General features: G+C 42.0%; 1 protein-coding gene and 1 long non-coding RNA gene across 4 annotated transcripts in view; one reads left to right on the plus strand and one right to left on the minus strand.

Moving 5' to 3' along the window:
* Window positions 1-18,839, plus strand: part of LOC128322415 (ubiquinol-cytochrome-c reductase complex assembly factor 1) — a 102,731-nt gene that overhangs the window by 49,698 nt on the left and 34,194 nt on the right. The gene's annotated exons all lie outside the window — the stretch shown is intronic.
* LOC128322418 (uncharacterized) overlaps window positions 1-18,839 on the minus strand; it is a 49,822-nt gene that overhangs the window by 30,416 nt on the left and 567 nt on the right. The gene's annotated exons all lie outside the window — the stretch shown is intronic.

The raw sequence follows: 18,839 nt of genomic DNA on the forward strand, positions 1-18,839 counted from the left end.
TCAGAAAGCTAGTGCTTAACTATTCAGATGAATATGGTCATCTGAATACTATTCAGATGAATATGGTCATCTGAAGACTCACCATGGTCTTAGTGGTCCACATATGATTTTGCTATTAGGGATGTGCATGAACTGAGGTTTGTGCACAGGTTTGGCGCTGAACCAGTTGGGCGTCACAGGGAAGTGAGTGGTAAGCGGGATTTTTTAAAAAGAGGAGAGCAGGTCCTTACCTGCTCTCCACTGCCATATGAGCTTCCATATGGCACTGCCCCCAAGAACCCGTGTGCGGTGCCGGCACACATGGCTTCAGCAACACTGTGGACACCATGGACCTGCTGACCATGCAAATGGTTCCCAGGCATGCACAGGTGCTATATGCATGCTGGCACCGTGTGCAGGATCTTGGAGGCAGCACTGTCGCAGAAGGAAGCTGCATGCAGCAGAGAGCAGGTAAGGATCTGCTCTCCTCTTTTTTTAAAGATCCCACTTGCTTCTCTCCTCCCCACACTGCTCTCCTCCCTGTGGATGTGTACAAACCTTAATTCGTGCACATCTTTATTTGCTATTTAATATATCCAGGACAGTGAGTGACAGGACAGTGAACAGATGGTGTTCCCTTTAATCTGTCTCCATATCTACATCTGACCATAAACCCCAGCTTGGGCTGAATCTAAATCTTTCTTCACATTGAAGTAACTGCATCAGACTAACTCCTTAGCTGTGCAGTCATTCACATATTCCCCTAAAGTAGTTGTGCCAGAGGAGCAGGCAATTCACAACCACAGAAGAACAGTGTGGCTGCTACTTTGGTCAATGGTGGGGTAAACACCAGATTTTTCTTGATTTATCGAATAGTGTTTGTTTAATGGTGTTTGGAATGTTCATATGTTATGACTGCTTTGATGAACTACTATTTGAGACTTTTTTTTTTTTTGCTTGTAAGGCAGGATATCAAATTGGTTAAATAAATAAATTTGCCAACTGGCCAGTGATTTCTTGTTGCCTACAAAATGGCACAATGCAGTAGTTTAATGACGGCAGTATGCAATTGTGAACTAATTCCTAGTTCTTTCTAAGCATCTTTGACTGATTGTCCATGAATGAGCAGATAGCACTGACTGCTACAGGGAAGGGAGAAGAGTTTCTTTAAGGGCTTCTGTAGACAGATATAGTCTTCAACGTCTAGCTCTGTATCTGAAAGCTAACAGATTCTCAGATATTAAGTTGAAGCTTCTCAGATAACTCTTTGACGGATTCACATGACCAGTTCTTAAATAATCCCCTTCTGGATTAGAAGAAAAATATGCAGTTTATGAGCAGATTTAATTATAGTAAGCAACCGTCAGAGCATAGGAAGGTCTTGGATCCACCAATACATTATGTCACAGTTGGTAAAGGTACAGAAAAATGGTGATCAGAGCTAGCGATTTTTCAAGTACAAGTAATGCTCACAAGTGGCTAATCATGCAATAATTATTTCAGTATGTTAAATAAACATAGTTTGGTAATTTCAGGGTATAGTTTTGATTGTGTCTTCTGAAAGTTAGTGCCTTCTGGAGTTGTGCCTTCTGGTTAATTTCACCAAGATTATTTAAACAGCAGTCTGCCATGCAATAAAGAGTGAGGTAAAAACTTCTAGCATTACCGGAGGACATTCTTTGTAAGGTGTTTTCCTTTCTGAACTGTATCTCTACCTATTCTTTGCTTCTGTCTGGGCATAAGTAAGATACAGATGGTTGTTATTTTTTAACTGAGCAATAAAAATTGTTTTGCCAACAATTATACCTGCAAGCTATAAGAGGTCAAAGAGTCAAAAGAATAGCATACATCAGGGGAGAGATTCAGCATATAGGTGCTTATATGCCAGTGCCAGAAGCCTCCGAGCCAAGATGGGTGAGCTGGAGTGCTTGGTTGCTAACACAGAAATAGATATAGTGGGCATAACAGAAACATGGTGGAACAGTGAGAACCAGTGGGACACTGTTATCCCTGGGTATAAGCTCTATAGAATGGACAGGGAGGGGCACCTTGGAGGAGGGGTAGCACTGTATGTTAAAGAAGGGATAGAATCTAACAAGCTAGAAAACCTAGGTGGACTGGAGTCCTCCACAGAAACCCTGTGGGTGACTATACAAGGCTGGAAAGGGAACGTGCTACTGGGGACGTGCTATCGCCCTCCGGATCAATATGCCGACAGTGACTGGGAGCTGCAGGAAGAAATCAGGGAGGCGTTAAGGAGAGGCAGGGCTGTAATAATGGGTGACTTCAATTACCTACACATAGACTGGGTAAATTCACATTCAGGTCAGGACAAAGAGGTCAAATTTCTAGATACGCTAAATGACTGTGCCCTAGAACAGTTGGTCATGGAACTGACCAGAGAGAAGGCGACCTTGGACCTAATTCTGAGTGACACTCAGGACCTGGTGCATGATGTCAGGGTCATCGACCCTTTAGGGAACAGTGACCACAGTGCCATCAAATTCAGGATACATGCGGGGAAGAATCACCAAGGACGTCTAACACGGACATTTTGCATTTCAGACGAGGAAACTTCTCCAAAATGAGGAGTATGGTGAAAAGAAAGCTGAAAGGGAAAATCAGGAGAGTCACTTCACTCCAGAGTGCATGGAGTTTACTCAAAACCACAATACTAGAAGCCCAGTTAGACTGTATACCCAAAAGGAGGAAAGGTACCACTAAGTCCAGGAGGATGTCAGCATGGCTGACGGGTACCGTCAAGGAAGCCATAAAAGGGAAGAAGACTTCCTTCCGAAACAGGAAGGCCTGTCCAAATGAAGAGAACAGAAAGGAACACAAACTCTGGCAAAAGAAATGCAAGGTGACAGTAAGGGAGGCAAAAAGAGAGTTTGAGGAACATTTAGCCAAAAGTATCAAGGGGAATAACAAAAACTTCTTTAAGTACATCAGAAGCAGGAAACCTGCCAGGGAAGCAGTTGGACCATTAGACAATGAGGGAGTGAAAGAGATTATTAAGGAGGATTTGGAGGTTGCAGAAAAGCTGAATGAGTTCTTTGCATTTGTCTTCACAGCAGAGAATACTGAGCATATACCTGTTCCTGAACCAGGCTTTTTGGGGATGGAGGCTAGAGAGCTGAGTCAGATAGAAGTGACAAGGGATGATGTTCTAAACTGTCTGGAAAAACTGAAAGCTAACAAATCACCAGGGCTGGATGGCATCCATCCAAGAGTCCTCAAAGAACTCAAATGTGAAATTGCCGACCTCCTTGCTAAAATATTTAACTTATCCCTGAAATCGGGCTCTGTACCAGAGGACTGGAGAGTTGCAAATGTAACACCGATTTTCAAAAAGGGATCCAGGGGTGATCTGGGAAATTACAGGCCGGTTAGCCTAACGTCCGTTCCAGGCAAATTGATGGAAAGCATCCTCAAGGATAAAATTGTAAAGCACCTAGAAGAACAGGCCCTGCTGGGAGTGAGCCAGCATGGCTTCTGCAAAGGTAATTCTTGCCTCAACAACCTTTTGGACTTCTTTGAGGGTGTCAACGAGTGTGTGGATCAAGGTGATCCAGTTGACATAGTCTACCTGGACTTCCAAAAAGCTTTTGACAAAGTTCCTCATCAAAGACTCCTGAGGAAACGTAGCGGTCATGGGATAAGTGGACAAGTACATGTGTAGATTGCTAACTGGTTGAAAGACAGGAAACAGAGGGTAGGTATAAATGGAGAGTTTTCACAATGGAGGGAAGTAAGAAGTGGGGTCCCCCAGGGATCTGTACTGGGACCAGTGCTTTTAAATTTATTCCTAAATAATCTAGAAGCAGGGGTAAGCAGCGAGGTGGCCCAATTTGCAGATGATATCAAACTCTTCCGGGTAGTGAAATCCAAAACGGATTGTGAGGAGCTCCAAAAGATCTCTCCAAACTGGGGGAGTAGGCGACAAAATGGCAAATGAGGTTCAATGTTAGCAAGTGTAAAGTGATGCACATTGGGACAAAAAACCCCAACTTCAAGTATATGCTGATGGGATCCGAGCAGTTGGTGACAGACCAGGAGAGGGATCTTGGGGTCGTGGTGGGCAGCTCGTTGAAAGTGTCGACTCAATGTGCGGCAGCTGTGAAAAAGGCCAATTCCATGCTAGGGATCATTAGGAAGGGGATTTAAAATAAAACGCCTAACATTATAATGCCCTTATACAAAACTATGGTGCGACCACACTTGGAGTACTGCGTACATTCTGGTCACCACATCTTAAAAAGGACCTTGTAGAACTGGAGAAGGTACAGAAGAGGGCAACCAAGATGATCATGGGCCTAGAGCACCTTTCTTATGAGGCAAGACTACAACACCTGGGGCTTTTTAGTTTAGAAAAAAGACGACTGCGGGGTGACATGATAGAGGTCTATAAAATCATGCATGGTGTGGAGAAAGTGGAGAGAGAGAAATTCTTTTCCCTCTCACACAACACTAGAACCAGGGGTCACTCCATGAAATTGATTGCCAGGAGGTCTAGGACCAACAAACGGAAGTACTTTTTCACACAATGCGTGATCCACTTGTGGAACTCTCTGCCACAGGATGTGGTGACGGCCAACAACCTGGATGGCTTTAAGAGGGGTTTGGGTGACTTCATGGAGGAGAGGTCTATCAATGGCTACTAGTCGGAGGGCTGTGGGCCACCTCCAGCCTCAAAGGCAGGATGCCTCTGAGTACCAGTTGCAGGGGAGTAATGGCAGGAGAGAGGGCACGCCCTCAACTCCTGTCTGTGGCTTCCAGCGGCATCTGGTGGGCCACTGTGCAAAACAGGATGCTGGACTAGATGGGCCTTGGGCCTGATCCAGCAGGGCTGTTCTTATGTTCTTATGTTCTAAGCTTTTTTGAGACTTCATGTGGTTGAAACTTTTCTCCACTATATTTCAGAGTACAATTATGTCAACAGCTAGGTCTAAAGAAGAAAACTGAATATGAGTGAAGTCCCGCTCCACAAGAATCCACTCAAGAATGAATTCTTGTGGATCTTAGAGACACAGTAACTCTAATCCAGCTAAAATTAGTTTTGACTGACTTCTGTTGGTTTCAGTGGGACTCATTCACAACTATCTTAAGCTAGACCAAGAATGTTCCATTGTAGTAACTTTGTAGAATAAGTCCTTGCTGTATCTATACTTTATTCAGATATATTTGGTGTCTTTTTAAGAATGCTGAGGTTCATTGTGTCCATTTCTTTTCTTTCCCCTTCCTTTACATCTTTGATGCCTAATCATATAATTTTCAGTTAGTCTATAATTGTCTTTTTTTCTTTGCATTGCCCTGTGCATCCGTTAGGACCGACTGAATCAATGGACCAGTCTGGGTCATTCAAGTCTCACAAACCATAGTTTGCTGGATCATAAACAAGCATGGAAGGAGCAATGAACGCCTGCTCTCCATTGCTCTCTTCCCCTTTCCTCCTTCCCTCAAACTCTCAGCTAAATGCAAAGCTCCTGATTTGTAAAACATAGTTTCCCATGGTGTCCAAACTGGGAAACTGGTTTAAGTGACCCTGTAAACTATGACCTAATATCCTGGTTGGCAAGAATTGCTTAACCCTTAGTTTCCTGGTTTGTGCTGTCACAGGAAACTGGTTTCACAAACCGGAAAGCTTTCAGTTTAACTAGGCACAAAAAAAGAGGAGGAAAGTGGAAGGAGTGTGTGGAATGGTCACTTCCTTGCTTGGATTGTTCACGGTCCAACAAACTATGGATTGTTGGATCATAAGAATTTGGGTAGGATGAAAGCTGAAAAAAATTGATTTGCTAATACCTTTTTAAAACACTGTGTGATGCAAGAAGACAGAATATTTGGTGTGTACGTGTTTCCTGTCCTATGTGGTTAGCTAGCATATTGACTTTTTCCTTCGCCAATCATTTAAGAATTCTACTGAACATTGCTGCAGCTACTGTTAATAATTAGGAATGTGCATGAAACTGATTTTGCATTCTGTTTCAAGCTCAAAACGAAACACAAAATGGTTGAAACAGCAATCAAACCAGCTGTTTAGATGAAACAACTCAAAACATTTTGAGTGTTTTGGCCATAGCAAACAATGGGGAAACTCGAAATACCCCATCGCTCCCCATGGGTAGCTCCTAGGGACCTCAAATTGGGTTGTGTGGTAGGGCATGATGGGTGCTACAAACTACCCAACTTACAAAAGAAATGGACAAGTGGGCAAGTTTAACCTTTCCCCCAAACCCCCATAGGATCCTAATATGGGGTCATAAAGTATGGATTGCATAGCATTTGTAAGACCTTATGTTCTAATTTTTGAGGTCTTCCTTGAAGAGGACGACCTCAAAACAGTGGTGCATCAGCTGGTAACCTCCCGGCTCGACTATTGCAATGTGCTCTACGTGGGGCTGCCTTTGTACATAGTCCGGAAACTTCAGTTCAGAATGTGGCAGCCAGATTGGTCTCTGGGGTAACCCGGAGAGACCATATTATGCCTGTTTTGAAACAGTTATACTGGCTGCTGATATGTTTCTGGGCAAAATAGAAAGTGCTGGTTATTACCTTTAAAGCCTTTAATGGCTTAGGTCCAAGTTATCTTAGAGAACGCCTTCTTCTACGTGATCCCCACCGCACATTAAGGTCATCTAAGGAGGTCCGTCTCCAGTTGCCACCGGTTTGTCTGGTGGCAACTCAGAGGCGGGCCTTCTCTGTAGCTGCTCCTGGGCTGTGGAATGCACTCCTGGCAGAAATCCATAATTTGAGATCATTACTGTCCTTCAGGAGAGCCCTTAAAACCTACCTGTTTGGCCTGGCCTTCCAGGGTTTTTAAATGATTGACAAACTGTTTTAAATGGTTGCCCTGATTTTCCAGGGTTTTGTTTAGCTGTTTGGATTATTTAATTGGCTTTATTCTGTTTTTATAGTTTGATTTTAACTGTTAACTTGTTTTAATTGTTTTACCGTGCTGTAAACCGCCCTGAGCCATTTTGGAAGGGTGGTATATAAATCTAATAAATAAATAACACTTGTATTTTATTTTTGTGTGTGGAGACCTGATGTTGGGGGTTTTTGCATGTGTATTGGGGCAGATATCTAAAAACATGCAAAGTCATTCTTAAATTGTTTGTGCAAATCTTTCTGAATTTCCACATTCAAAAAAGTACAAATAAAAATAAGCAACATGAGAGTTCAGATGAAACTGTTTGTTTGTTTTAACAAATTTATGTACCTGTTCCTTCTGGAGAAGTGTGACCCCATCTAGAACCAGCAGATCAAAATTGTGTCCCAAGTTCCATCCCCACACAATAAGTACCTCCATCTTATCTGGATTCAGTCTCAGATTTTTATCCCTCATCCAGCCCATCACCACTGCTAAGCAGGCAGTTAGGAAGGTTATGCCTTCTCCCGATGATGTTGACATGAATAAAAAGATTTGAGTGTTGTCAGCATACTGAGAACATCCTACACCAAATCTCCTGATGATCTCTTCCAGCAGTTTCATGTAGGTGTTAAACAACATTGGAGACAATATGGAGTCCTGAGGAACACCATATATAAGTTCAGATTTGCAGGCAAGCTATAGTTTGAGCATACCATAGTTTGCCAAGATTAGATTCAGTGGCAAACTATGGATAGCCACTAATTAGATTATCACTGATGAAGTAAGGCTCAAGTGTTTTTCTGATATAATTATACAAGGGCAGGAAGGAATGGATGTGTAAACCCAAGGCTCATGCTGTCTAATCCTCATAATGACAAACCATGGTTTGCCATTACATCTAAATGCACTGTAAGTAATGTCTGAGAATCTTTATTATTTTCAACAGGTACAGGAGCCTGATTTCATAGTTTTCCTGATGTACTAATTTCTTTAAATGACTTTGCCCTTTGGAGCAGAAGGAGTTGCTCCTGTGCTAAGAATTCTGAATGGCAAAAAAATCTGAAAGTGCTTTTAATAAATGAATGCCCACTCTGTAACAGTGATGATATTTTATTATCTTAAAAGGGAGATTGCATCCCATAACATTTGCTAATTCACAATAGAGAGACTTTTGACTTCTAAACTTTTAAGTTTTGAGATCTATCAATTTGAGATCTATCAAGCTGTATATGTTGATTATCACAGTGACATATTTTTGATTATCACAGCTGATTATCACAGTGACGTATTTTTAAAAATCATGGATGCTTGGTCTGGTATAACGGACAGGGACAGAGAAGTTCAGCTATGTTTATACCAAAATAACCCCTTTAGACATGAATGTTTTATTAGGAGCTTAAGGATCTGCAATTGACTGGGATACTTTTGAAAGAAAATTCTGCTGAAGAAAATGAAGCTAAGATAATATTTTGACAAAGCAAAGTGCAATATTGCAACCTGCTTTCATTGTAGCTATTGTAATGTAGCTGATGGAGAAAATTGATGTTAAAGCTATATCTTTTAAATTTTGCAGCTTTGTTTAATGTGGGATGTGCCATCTGGTATTACATATGAGGGACATCATGGTTCAAACCAAAGCAACCCATTACATTTTCACTTCAAGTTTATGCTTTATATTAATTCATAGAGTAGCTATTAAATTGTTGCAATCCAAATCTCAGCTGCAAAGTTTTGGGACCCTTTAACCTGGTCTCCTTCAGCACTCTTGATTGTTGGCAAGAGTTGGGAACCAAAACTTGACACAGCTGTAAAAACAGAAAGAAAGCCTTTGGCCTCAGCAATTCTACTGGTGCAGGCAGATTTCATATATAAATTTTACTCTGCTGCCCCTAGAACTAATGAAGTCAGTTTCTTTTGGTGGTTATGCAGCCAGGTGTGTCCAGTTTTGTGGCTAACCAGTGTTCTTTACTTAATTTTTCCACTTGTGACTTTTTTTTGCCAAACTTTAAAAAACACGCATGCACACACACATTGGCTTGATGCCAGTTGGTTTGATGCGGTGATTCAGTGTGTTAATAGGAACATTAGGCTCCATAAAAGATTTCCTTTTGATACGGCATTGCACTTGCTTCTGCCTTGTGTCTTATAGGCATGAGCTGCCTAAACTATCATCTGTTCAGTCAGTTGGTATGTGAGAGCAAGAGACAGTACCTGAAGATATAGCTGATGTTCTTGCCTGTTGGTGTGAAAAGAAATGTATCTTCGATTGGCCTAGAAGCCGTATTCTGATAGGTTTGGCTTCGGAAGGAGCAATTTGACATACATTTTACTATTCTTGAAGCCTTTGCATTGCATTTTTAAAAAATCAGTAGGCCTTGATAAGTTTTACTGAATGAAGCGACATAGGCCTTTTGTAGATGTCAAAATTAACTAAGGTTTTAGGAGACTGCTGTGGGCTTGCGCACTCCCTGCCTCTCCCTCACTTGAATTCTTTCTCCTATCCAAGTTTGGTCTGTTGCCAGTCCACATTAAAATGAATCCCAGGATGCTTCTAAACTCAGATTGAGAATCCCAATTAAAATCTCTTGTTATCAAAGCAACTTTTGGAGTGTCCCTGGGCTCATTTTAGCCTAGATTGGTGGTGTTTACATGTAATATCAAACCAGAGTGGAGAGGGACAGGAAGAACTTGTAAATAAAAGAGGCCAGGTGGTGGTGAGGGAAGCACACGATCCCGCAGCCTTCTTCCAATCCATAAGCCCTAGTTAATTTTTCTGTTTGCACCAGGTGCTAGAGATGTCATCTTCTCCTTAGACCTTCAAAACTTTCTGTACAAAAATGTAAATGCTGTGGAAAACATGTGTAAAGATCTCATTTGAAATTAGCATTCCTAATGGCCGGTAAACATTTTAACAAAAACCTAGCTCTCATGGTGGAGGGACACTCTAATCCCTCAGTGTACAAGTCTTGTTTGTTCAGTCTAAAATCCTGATTTGTAGCTGAGCCTGTTTAAAAGCTGTACAAGATGATAGGAGCAGGAAGGGGCCGTCCGGCCCAACATGCCAACCACATTTTAATTTATCTTAATCCCACCTTCCTGCTTTCCTACCAGACCACTCAGGCCCCTCCTTTTCCAGAAACACATCTAAGTGTCTCTTGAATTCATTTATTGGCTCAGCAATGTGGAGTACAATGAAGTCTTTGTTATCGTTTAGCTAGAGCTATTTATGCACAGTAGCCCCTATTCTGCCTTCAATTACTCTGGAGTGGTTCGGCTGAAGTTTACTAGGGTTTACTTCATATTACACCCATGAAGCTGAGACGAGAATCTAGTTTGATATTCTCTAACTGAAATAAAACTCACACTCCCTCTACTCACTCCCACCCTGTGTATTCAGTCTTGGCTTATGGCAGCAGTAGCTGCACATTACTATAGCAGCAACTGTAATATACAATTAACAGTCTTTTAAATCAAAGATGTTACTTTTTTGGTTCAGAAAGATGTGATGTCTTCTAGTGACAAAATTCCAAAATGTTAAAGAAAGAAGCCAAATAATTTTGGGAAATGATATCCTCACAGGACTGTATGAATGGGGTATCTAGCACAGAGCCGAGTATCTCAGTGTTTGTTTTTTTCTGATGTTTTGTGTTGTAGGGGGACAGCTATATTTTGTTTCCTGTTGTTTCGTCCAGTCAGCTGATTCAGATGTCACACAGAACCATGGTTAAATTTTGATTCTGCAGGAAATTCCTGAGCCTTGGGAGTATGAACTCTCCCCTCCCCTGTGTGCCCCAAACTAGGGGGTGGGGAGAGAACTATTTCCAAACCAAGACTGGTTGTGATATCTGACCTAAACAATCTTGGTTTATTCTAAAACTTCCCTAAAATAAACCTAGATATGAACCCAAGCTTTGAAGTAGATTTTAGCTCTAGGTTTGTTTTAGGGCAGCTACTTACAGTAAATCAAGATCAGTCAGTTCAGATGTCTTGACCACTTTTGATTTGTTGTAAACCACAGTTGGAAGTAGAATTCATTTGAGGCTCACGTGGACAGGGAAGAAAGAAGAATGTACTCCCAAGGTTTGAGGATGTTGCACAGAGCCAAGATTTAACTGTGCTTCTACACGACTTCTGAATGTTTGGCTGTGAACTTGGGTGAATAAGTAGACAACTCAATTAAGGCATATAAGCAGTGACATGGTAGCCATTTTAAATTCAGCTTTGTGGAATCCATTCCATGTGACAAGCTGACAATGTGAATTTGGAGATTTTTCTTCACAGACTTCCTGATAACAGGGGGTGAGGAAAAGGTTAACATCTAGATCAATGTGGTGAGCCACTGCATGTGAACAAGCACCTCTGTGTTTAAAATAGTGGCATGGTGACCCCTAGTATGTGTGAACCAGCCTGACTCTTCCTTTACTACCATCATTTTAAATTCAGTGGTTCCTTCCCTGATCTCATTATTAGGCCTGGGGTACTGGAAATACTGGCACCTCCAATAGTGCCGTTTCCTCCCCCCCATGTGGTGCCAGCTGATCCTGGGGCAAATTGCCACAGGTAGTACATGGCTGCTGTGTGTGTGTGTGTGTGTGTGTGTGTGTATGTGTGTGTATGTTCATGTTCCTTAATTCCCAATCCAGCACTGGCGTGGGAGAGGCTGGATGGGTGGAGAGAATGCTGGGAGGGTCCGTGGGAAGTGGGGGAAACACAGGGGAGGCTTGGAAGCAAAGCTCCGAGAGCTACTACAGTCCCCAGGCATCCCTGCGCTGTGTTTCCCCACCTTCCTGGCATTCTCTGCACCCACCCAGCCTCCCCCTCGCCAGTGCTGGGTTGGGAATTAAAGGACCCCTCTGCTCTGAAACAACACAATACTCAAGGCAAATGCCCCAGGATGTGCATGGTGATGGTAGGAAACAACACTAGATATTTCTGGTACCCCAGGCCTACTCATTAGCACTTGTATGACACACTTCAAGGGTAACAAACTATCACAGTGCTTTTATGGATCTTTCAATATTGTGTGTGTGTGCGTGTGCGTGTGCGTGTGTTTGTGTGTACCCAAATTTAAATGTTATAGTTATGATACAGGCTACTTGCATCCAGACTAAATTACTCATGATTACTCTCGTTGAAATCAGTAGAGCAAATACATTTGTCCCATTAATTTCAATAAGGCTGCTTATATAATCTAGATGTAAGCCAATGACTGGAGTAGCCCATCTCATAACTGTAACATTTAAACTTGTGTGTGCATGTATACATACATCAAAACACAAATTTAAGTGACACTGTTAAGGAGACAAGCTACTACAGTTATTGGTTCACATCCACAATATATTACTCTTAAGCAGCCTTATTGAATTAATGGGACAAATGTTTTTGTTCTATTAATTTCAATGGGAATATTCAGTACTAATTTTCTGAAGCCTTTCAGACTGAGAGGAGCGATACAATGAACTTCAGCACATTCAGCCAATCAGGAGCATAGGAGGAGGGTCTTCACCCTCCCTCCCCTTCTGAAGCGGACACATTGGCTTCAAGCCGGCAATCCTCAGATGGGAAACAAATAGTGCATCTGCATCTTGGGCAGGCAGGAGGACTTCTTTGGAATCAACTCCCTGTTGTAAGAGCTCCTTCATCTCTAGCAGGCTTTAAAAGAGCACTCCAAACACATTTGTTTCACCAAGCCTTTGATTAGCTGTAAGTTGGTTTTTATTGTTGTTCTGCTCTTTTTAAATTGTTTTTAAAATTTTATAATTGTTTTAATTTGGTTTTAATTCTGGTTTTATCATTCATTTGTAAACCGCCATGCAAAGTTGGTATGTGGCAGTATAGAAATGCAATAAATAAATAAGTAAGTAAGTTGCATTAGAAGGGAGGAGAACTGATCTTGTAGTAGCGAGCATGACTTATCCCCTTTGCTAAGCAAGGTCTATCATGGTTTGCATTTGGATGGGTGACTACATGTGTGAACACTATAAGAAATTCTCCTAAGGGGATGGGGCCATAGCTTAGTTGAAAAGCATCTGAGGTCCCAGGTTCACTCCCTTTCATATCCAAGTAGGGCTGTGCAAAACTCCTGCCTGAAACCATGGAGAGCCACTGCCAGTTGGTGCTAACCATACTGAGCGAGATAAACCAATATTCTGACTTGGTATACGGTAGCTTCCTATGTTCCTATGCATATTGAGTCAGAGTGGTCCTCAGTTTTGGCTTCTTCTGGGTTTTTGGCATCAAAAATAAAGATCCATAGATCTACCTTGTCTCTGGAGTTTGACTTTCCACTGGATATATTTGCTGTAGGAGTGTCAATTCAGCCACTAAAGTTGGAGCTAATGAGCACATGCAAGAGATGGCAGACCAAAAACAAGGGGATTGCATGCCTCGTTTAGGCCCTCTGTGCTTGTAGTCACAAGCTATAGTGTTCCTCAGTGGAGCCAGACCAGCTGAGTCAGTATGGCTGAGCATAACTTATATAGTTTTCTTGGAATCACCTCCACCCAAAGCCACAGATCAGTCTGAAACTAGGCATTGATTCCATGCCTCAAAAGGTCACTTCTGGTGACTGGAAGATGGGTTGGTATAAGCAATGGTGCATAGATCAGCAGTTATCGTGAAAAGGCTTTTCATGAGTAATATGTCTATGAAAGTTTGGATTATTTATATATATATATATATATATATATATATAATTCACAAGTAACTGTTGTAAAGGTGTTGTAAAGGGCACTGTAACTGTTGTAAAGGTGTAGACGAATACCAAAGAGCTTGAATAGCGTTTCCCATATTGTGTCCTATCACAATGGTAATTCTAACCTCACCAGTCTCTAATTCTTAACAAACCTTTCCTTGTCCCTCTTTGTCTTACGAATTATCCGATTTCTTTCTTTCTTTCTCATCTGAAGTTCTCAACTTGAACTTTCTTAAGCCCTTAAATTTCTCTCTGATGGTTTTCTCCTTGGTCACTATCCGTTAGGCCTTTGATCTGCTTATTCAACTGAAAAAGACATAACTTGAATTTCATATTACCTTCTCTATGCTAAGACTCAATGGCTGATATCTGGAGCAATGAAATGATTACAAGAGGAGGTTGGGCTAGCATAAAACTAGTTTTACGCTATCAGCTGTGCTACAGTTGTGCAGCTGCTGCATGCCTCACTTACTTTAAGGGAACTATTGTGCAAGAACATTGTTTTGAAAATCCCATTTAAGAAATTCCCCTTAGGGGGGTGGGACTAAGATATTGAGCTGAATTGTAGTTAGCTACAACTGGGCTAACTTTTTTATTTCCTGGAAATAATCCAGTCAGTTATCTGCAAATGTTGATTTGGAAATAGATTTCAATATAGGCAGACAAAAGTATTTCATCACACAATGCATAATTACTTAATGGAATTCTATGCTATGAGATATAGTGATGACTAGCTTAGGTGGTTTTACAGGGGGAATAGACACATTCATGGAGGATCAGTCTTATCAATGGCTTTTGATCATGACAGGTGAATGGAATTTCCAAGTTCAGAGGAAGTATACCTCAGTACCAGTTGCTGGGGACCTTCATGACATATTTGTGGATTTCCTAGAAGCATCTGGTTGGCCCCTGTGGGAACAAGATAGTAGACCAGATGGGCCTATGCTTTGATCCAACAGAACTGCTCTTATGTACTCTCTATTTCACCTGACAACTTCATCATCTATCTTTTATTCTTTCCACATATCAACTCAATTGCTAAATCTTGTTGCTTTAATCTTTGTAATATCTATGAGGGTCTGTGAGTTGGAAGATAATTTGCTATTCCTCGAAGAAAAAAAGGGAAGGTTCTGGAAAAAGAAAGTATTTTTTGTATAAGAGCAAAAAAATAGGATATTGAATTATAATAGGATATTGGGCAAAGGTAATTATTCATTAATATATTAAGTAATTTAAACCCCAGCTATCTGCCAAAACATTCAAGCTGGCATCCTGTATTTGAAAGGCAAATCCCGATGCTTCTAAGATACAGAGGGTCATGAGGCATTCCTGGGCAGAGGGCCTAAAGCATCCTCTTTAACACAATGGCCCACCAGATGCCTCTGGGAAACCCACAGGCAAGAGCTAAAGCCATGCCCTCTCTCCTACTATTTATTCTCCTGCAATTGGTATTTAGAGGTATCTTGCCTCTGAGGCTGGGGATGGCCTAAAACCCTCAGTCTAGTAGTCATTGGGGCTATTCCTACGATCACAAAAATCGGGCTAGGAAAATCCTAGCCCGATTTTTGTGATTGTAAGAACCGAGCCCGGTGGTTCTGGAGCGGCTAACCCGCTCCTGTAGCCCGCCCCTTAGCCCGGGTTTGCAGAGTGAGTGCTCCGCAAACCCAGCCCGGGTTTGCAGAGTGAGTGCTCCGCAAACCCAGGCTTAGCCCGCTCTTCCTGCTCACCAGGAAAAACCGGGTCTTAGTGATCGTGAGACCTGGTCCATTGATAGACCTGTAGACCTGTATTCCATGAATTTATCTAAAACCCTTTTAAAGCCATCTAGGCTTTTTGGCTGTCACCACAACTTGTGGCAGAGAATTCCATAGGTTAATTATGTGTTGTGTGTACTTCCTTTTGTTGGTCCTAAATTTCATGGCATCATGGCATGGCACATTTCATGGGATGACCCCTGGTTCTAGTGTTATGTGAGAGGGAGAAAAATTTGTCTCTATCAACTTCCTCCATAGCATGCATCATTATATAGAACTCTACCATGTCTCCCTGCAGTCGTCTTTTTTCTAAACTAGAAAGATCCAGGTGTTGTAGCCTTGCCTCGTAAGGAAGGTGCTCTAGGCCCCCGATCATCTTTGCTACCCTCTTCTGCACCTTTTCCAGTTCTATAATGTTCTTCTTCAGATATGGTGACCAGATATGGTGGCCAGAACTGTACACAGTACTCCAAAAGTGGCTGCATCATAGTTTTGTATAAGGGCATTATAATATTAACAGTTTTATTTTCAACCCCCTTCCTAATGATTCCAAGCATGGAATTGGCTTTTTTCACAAGTGAAAAAAATTGAATCGACACTTTCAACAAGCTGTCCACCATAACCGCAAGAGTCCTCTTCTGGTTAGTCACTGAGAGCTCAGACCCCATAAGTGTATATGTGAAGAGGATTTTTGCCCCAATATGCATCCCTTAACACTTGTTAACAATGAACCACATTTGCCATTTTGTTGCCCACTCACCCAGTTTGGAGAGATCCTTTTGGAGCTCCTCACAATCTCTTTTGGATTTTACTACCCTAAACAGTTTGATGTCATCCACAACTTTAGCCACCTCACTGCTTACCCCAACTTGTAGATCATTTATGAATAAATTAAGAAGCACCGGTCCCAATACCTAGGAGACCCCACTTCTTCCCTCCATTTAGAGAACTGTCCATTTATACCTATCCTCTGTTTCCTCTCCTTCAACCAGTTACCAATCCACACATGAACCTGTCCCCTTTCCCATGACTGCTATGTTTTCTCAAGTCTTTGATGAGGAACTTTGTTGAAAGCTTTTTGAAAGTCCAGGTATACTATGTTAACTGGATTGCCTTTGTCCACACACCTGTTGACATTCTTAAAGAACTCCAAAAGGTTTGTGAGGCAAAATTTAGACCCCTGCTAACTGAGGCAAAATTTAGACCCCTGCTAACTTGGCAAAGAGGCACCTTTTTAACGTGGTGATTCTCTTTATTTAGCAGGGGGGAGAGTAACTGGCCCTAACCACCCCCAGCACAGTACTTCCAGTGACTGTTGTTGGTGTCTATCTTGTGTTTCTTTTTATATTGTGAGCCCTTTGGGGACAGGGATCCATCTTATTTATTTGTTATTTTTTTGTGTAAATAACAGTTAGTTAACACTGAGCCATTTTTGGAAGGGCGGTATAGAAATCGAATGAATGAATGAATGAATGAATTTCCCTTTGCAGAAGTCATGCAGGTTCTCCTTCAGCTGGTCCTGTTCTTCTATATGCTTAACAATTTTGTCTTTGAGATTGCTTTCCATCAGTTTATCTGGAACAGACATTAAGCTAACCAGCCTGTAACTTTCCAGATCCCCCCTGGACCCCTTCTTGAAAATAGGCATTACATTGGCTACTTTCCAGTACTTGGGTTCAGAGCCTGATTGTAGGGATAAGGTATATTTTTCTGCAAAGAGGTCAGCAATTTCACATTTGAGTTCTTTAAACTCTCAGGTGGATGCCATTTGGCCTTGACGGTTTTTTAATTTCTAATGTTTCCAGACAGTTTAGAACGTCATCTCTTATCACCTCTATTTGACTCTGTTTTTTAGCCTCTGTCCCTAAGAAGCTCAGTTCAGGCACAGGTGATATACCCTCAGTATCCTCTGCCATGAAGACAGATGCAAAGAACTCATTTAGCTTCTCTGCAGTCTCCATATCCTCCTTAATAATCCCTTTCACTCACTCTCTCATCATCTAACGGACCAAACGCCTCCCTGGCAGGTTTTCTGCTTCTGATGTATTTAAAGAAGTTTTTGTTATTCTCCTTGAGGCTTTTAGTTGAATGTTCTTCAAACTCTCCTGATTTCCCCTTTGTTTTCTTTTCACTGAACTCCTCATTTCAGAGAAGTTTCCTCTTCTGAAATTCAAAGTGTCTGTGTTAGATTTCCTTGTCGATTCTCTTCTCGCATGTATGCTGAATTTGATCACACTATGGTCACTGTTCCCTAAAGGTTCCATGACATTGACATCTCACACCAGGTCCTGGGCACCACTCAGGATTAAGTCCAAGTTCCTTTCTCTCTGGTTGGTTCCATGACCAGCTGTTCTAGGGCACAGTCATTCAGCATATCTAGAAATGAGGTCTCTTTGTCATTACCTGACTGTGAATTACCCAATATGTGTGGGTAATTGAAGTCACCCATTATTACAGCTCACATTCCTAGTACCACATTTCCCTAAGCATTGTATTGTCAGCCACAGAGTTTCTGTGGAGGACTCCAGTCTTCCTACATTTTCAGTCTTGTTAGATGTTACCTCTTCTTTAACATACATGCTACTCCACTCCCAATTCGCCTCTCCCTGTCCTTTCTATAGATTCTATAGAACCCACTGGTTCTCACTGTTCCACCATGTTTCCATTATGTAGACTATATCCATGTTTTCATTAGCAACCAAGCACTCCAGCCAGCCCTTCTTGGCTCGGAGGCTTCTAGCATTGGCCTATAAGCACCTATATACTGAATCTCTTACCTGGTGTGTGCTATCTTTTTTTGTCTATTTGATCTCTTTGACCAGCTAGCACAGCCAGCTAGCACAACTCTTTATCTGATTCTATCCTTCTGTTTTATCTGAAGCATTTACACCCTCACACCTTAACAGATGTCAATTACCAAACCAGATACTGCCCAGCTACTGTCAGCTATCCCCCAGACATCGTTTTAAAAGCTACTTTGAGTCCATTTTTATTTTAAGCATCAGCAGTCTGGTTCCATCTTGGTTCAAGTGAAGCTCATTCCTTTTGTACAGGCTTGTCTTGTCCCAAAATGTATCCCAATGCCTAACAAATGTAAACCCCTCCTCCCAGCACCACTGTCTCATCCACTCATTGAGACCCATCAGCTATGCCTGATGGCCCTGCACATGGAACAGGTAGCATTTCTGAGAATGCTACCTTGGGTTCCTGGACTTTAATATGCTACCTAACAGCCTAAATTTGGCTTCCAGGACCTCCCAACTGCATTTCCCAACATTGCTGGTGCTGGCATTCACCACGACAGCTGACTCCTTCCCAGCACTTCCTAACAGCCTATCTAGATGCCACGTGACATCTGCAACCTTCGCACCAGGCAGGCAAGTCACCATGCGGTCGACACGTGAGTCACAGACCCATCTCTCTATAACCCTAATGATCAAATTGCCCACTGCTAGGAAGCCCCCAACTCCTGGAGGAATATCCCCTGTGCAAGAGGATATGGGCTCATCATTCATGGAAGGAGTCCCTTGTAAGGGAG

Source organism: Hemicordylus capensis, chromosome 4 (assembly GCF_027244095.1).
Source record: "Hemicordylus capensis ecotype Gifberg chromosome 4, rHemCap1.1.pri, whole genome shotgun sequence".
Classification (NCBI taxonomy): domain Eukaryota; kingdom Metazoa; phylum Chordata; class Lepidosauria; order Squamata; family Cordylidae; genus Hemicordylus; species Hemicordylus capensis.